The sequence below is a fragment of the Macrobrachium rosenbergii genome, chromosome 5, assembly GCF_040412425.1.
Source record: "Macrobrachium rosenbergii isolate ZJJX-2024 chromosome 5, ASM4041242v1, whole genome shotgun sequence".
Lineage (NCBI taxonomy): Eukaryota > Metazoa > Arthropoda > Malacostraca > Decapoda > Palaemonidae > Macrobrachium > Macrobrachium rosenbergii.
In genome coordinates, this window is record NC_089745.1 from 2023418 (window position 1) to 2028176 (window position 4759).

Genomic DNA, 4759 nt, shown 5'->3' on the forward strand with positions numbered 1-4759 from the left:
CGCAGTGGAAAAGTTTCCATTTGTGACATAAAGGTAAAATTTCACAGGCATCCAGTAGCGTTTTAGTAAACCAAGCATTCCTTCATCAAGAACAGTTCAGGACCATTTTTAGTAATTTTCCTGGGAATTCTATTTATGTTATATATATATATATATATACATATATATATATATATATATATATATATATATATATATATATATATATATATATATATCACACACACACATATCAGGTACACAGTGGCTTGGAAATAAAGTCAAAACCGGTCAGAACCTACACCTTTATTTTTCACCTGTAGTAATGTAATGTGTAAAATGAATCACATACAAAAGTGATTATAAATCATATATATATATATATATATATATATATATATATATATATATATATATATATATATATATATATATATATATATATATACATACATATATTACTCATTGTATACCCTGATAAATATTAATAATGACGAGGCAATGACCTTTCAAGGTATTTCACCAGTGTCCATCGAAACCAGATTTGCGACAAGACTGTAAATCTTTGGGAAAACTTCGCCGGGCCAAGTGGCCCCATGGTATAACCGCGTTCTTGCCGTGACGAAGTCTCTGACGAAAATAGCTCCAAGAGCTGCACGCCCCTGTACCGGCCACGGAGGCCCTATACGTCACCAGACGCCCACTCAACCCACCCTCTTACTCTGGGGCACAGAAGCTGACATACAAACACACAAATACACACTCACACACACACACACACACACACTCATACAACTCCGCTTTGGGTGGTGGCAGAAATATATGGTGAAGGAAAGGGAAGGTGTAAGATTATCCTCTGTTGTTCAATAGCTGCATCTTCCTGTATTTTTGTCTGTTTTTTTATTTATTCATTTGTAGTCGTGTGATTTTTAATAACTTCTATAATCATCTTTTGACAGTCTCCGTATGATTTATTGCCATGTTTGGTCAAAAGAAGTGTTCGCCAATTGATAGAGACATCTGTTGCAGATCAGTTATCGGTTGCATGTCATCCTTTACGTATTTACTAACTAATCAGCACTTGCATGATAGTTGCATGACAGTATGATAAATATGGTAGCATCATATTTACTAATGTTGGCATAAAATACGAATATCGGGTTGCAGTTTTCTCTAAGTTCAGCAAATGCAACATATGATATGGGTACCCGTTTGACATCTGCCAAGTCGAATGAAGTTAACAAAGTAAGAAGCTGAAAGATGAGATTATCAGCAGTTTTAGGCGATGTATTTGTATCGATAAGTTGATTTTATTACTCGAGGCCATACCCTCGGCTGGTTGGAGGGTTGGGGAGGCGGGGTAAACTTGTTCCCGTTTGCGAAGAATGATAGAGTTGTATGAGAGAAATAATAATGAAAAATGCAACTCATAGTATTATTTATTACTATTAACGATGTCACGAGATGTAAGAGGGCAGAAAAAGGTGAAAAAGTTTTAAGACATTTAAGAAAAGCAGACAAGTTTCGCGAAGGTCTGTGTTATCGAGAATTACTGAAAGCATATAAGTTCTTATATAGATTTATATATATATATATATATATATATATATATATATATATATATATATATATATATATATATATATCCTATATATATTAAGTATCTATCCATTTAAGAATCTTACTCAAGGGAGTGCTTTCACACAATTGAGATATTAAGTAGGCTACCTAAGTGCGAACTCGGGTCGCTGTATACAGTGTCAGGTTAAACAGACGATTTGTGAAGATGTTACCCCTTCTCCCGCCATGCCAGCGCCCCTCCTCTCTCTCTCTCTCTCTCTCTCTCTCTCTCTCTCTCTCTAGCACAGTAGACAGAATATGGTAGAGAGAGATGAAATGAAATATATATATATACATATATATATATATATATATATATATATATATATATATATATACACAGTATATATGCAAAGGTTCTCATGTCTTTTTTGTGCTTTATCTTTCACAAACCTCCACATATCACCAGCTTCCCTTCGTATAGTTCTCACCCAGCTAAGTCTGGGGTCTTCCAACTCTAATGGTACCCACAGAAGCCCAGCAGGCAATATAATGTTATACCCCTGGGGGTTGTCCAATCCATCTCTATCTCCCATTCATCATCTCATCTGCACTTGGACCTTCTATAATATCTCTTTTGGCATCATTGCTAATTCTACCCTGCTATCTGACTTCTAATATTCTTGTTGAAATTTTATTCTCAAATCGACAGAATCTTTTAGGTGTAGTTTCTTTGTCAACATTATTAAAGATGTATAATTTTACTTATGTATGCAATATCAGTCTATTTGATTTCCAAATCTCATTCAGCCTGTCCAATGTTTGATTTACCCTTTTTAGTCTCACAGCAATTCCATCTCAAGAGAACCTGGACTGGATATCAGTACTTCAAAATATTTGACAGATTTAACCTCATTAACCCTTTCAGGACCGTCCATAATACTGATCTGTGGACGATGCCAAATGCCTTCTTGTAATCAACAAAAGCCAGCAGAAGGGATTTCGTATATCTTAACTCAGATCTTTGGACTAATCTCTGCAACTGCTGCTTTTTCTTAAGTTTGTTCATCGCTAAGCGTTTTATCAATTCCTTTCCGCAGCCTATGTAGGATATGCACACTGAATATTTTCATTGCGACCCACGCAAGTTCAGTACATCCCTGTACTGTAGTTATTACAGTCAGGTCAGGTCACCAGGCTTTTCTTCATTATAATTATGCATAATTATATATCCAGAATTCGTGTGTATGCAGTACTTATGGGAATGGAAAATATGTTTTGTATCCTTTCATTGCATATGCATATATGGATGTCAGGTCTTCACTCGCATTTAAAACGCATCGTGCAAAGACAATCCGTCTATGAGTCTTGATACTAAAAACTTGATATACACTTTTTATTCACGTATGTTTTATTGATTCATGAATTATACCAGAAATTAACTATAAGTATAAATTCCCGAAAAATCAGTCTATCGTTAAATTGGATTTAAGTACTAAAATTTTCTGAAAATGGTAGTGAACATAACATCTGAAATGGCCTTTGGAAACGGACCTGAACGCTATTAGGAGCTGAAGACTTTTCAGGTTTATAATGTTTATTATTTTGCCTTTTTGGAATTCATCATTATTTCGATCATTTGAACCACATTCCGAAGGCCTGGCAGATTACAAAAACGAGGAGTTTTATGGTTTTACTGTCGTAACTGGTCTTAAACTCAAAGCATCAAGAGTTTGGGCACCCAGCTGACACTTTCGGTACCGAAGTGGACAGCCTGCAGTTCACAGGTCCTACAGTGTTTATCTTTACGTGCTATCATCTGTCAAGTATATTTTAAGTATATTTTGCTTTAAGCGAAGACATCCTTGTTTACAGTGTCATTGGGTATGTTTCTCATTGATAGCTTGCATGTTTATATTTGGCATTTTGTATTGTAAGGCCTCTCAGCTTGCAATACTCACACCAAAGCATTAACAGCTTACTTGAACTACAAGTCTGGGTACCCCAGTATACCATGTTGTCATTTGGTATGTTTCTCATTGCTAGCTTGCATGTTTATATTTGGCATTTTGTATTTTAAGGCCTCTCAGCTTGCAGTATTCACACCAAGGCATTAACAGCTTACTTGAACTACTGTACAAGTTTGGGTACCCCAGCATACCATGTCGTAGATGAATTTTTTCAAGTGCCCGATATGTAGTCGTTTTCCATTGGCTTGTAGTAAGGAAAAGGGAAAGCGTAAATTTGAATACAGTAGGATGAGTTATTACTCAGAGAAAACCTAAGAGGGTTGATTGTCGTAGAAGGAGAAACTCCGTGACTTGTTAAAGGCAGTTATAGGCATACTGTTACATTTATAATGCCCAGGAATAATTACAACATGGCTCAAATATATGAATATATTTGGAGGGCTGGTTATTGTATTGTGACGACCTCTGTGTCCTTCACCAGTCATTGCTGCAATTCACAGTGGTTGCTTCACTACCAGCTACACGATTCACTGCCTAGGCCTAGGTGAATAGAGGCACAATGAATTTCAACGTAATCTGGCCAACTCCCTCCGTCCTTGCCAGGGATTCGAACTTTGGTCCTCTTGCTAGGGAGGCGTACATCCTAATAGATAGGTTAATAGGCCCATATATATTACGAGAGAGAGAGAGAGAGAGATAGTGTTGATTTGTACAGTATATATGTATGTATGGACTTGCTTATGCATTATGCACTCATTCATATACTTCTATACATGTGAGGTCAGAAATCCAGGACAAAAAACGTTTTAGTCATCAGTCTGACCAAAAGGGACATCCCCCTCTCCCACCACCCACCCCTCCCACATGACATCCCTTACACACCCACACCCACACCCACACGATTCTGTAAGGGACCGTTTCACTCTAGGAAGAAGTTTTGTTGGCACTTCCCCGCGAGCACGTTGGCCCACCTGTGGTCTATTTTCTCCCCTAAACGGAAGATTACCGACACCCAACGCCCCTCATCAGGCTCTTGCTGCGGATTTACCCCTAGACCTCATTGTAGGTCATATTTTAGACACCACACTGGGCGCCCCGTGTGCAATATGGAAGGACGGCTTTAATAGTTTTGGTCGTAATTTTGGCTACGGAAATAATTTTCCTGTTTTTTTTTTTGATGAACTGGGTGATTTATCATCACTTTGCGGAGTAATAATAATAATAATAATAATAATAATAATAATAATAAT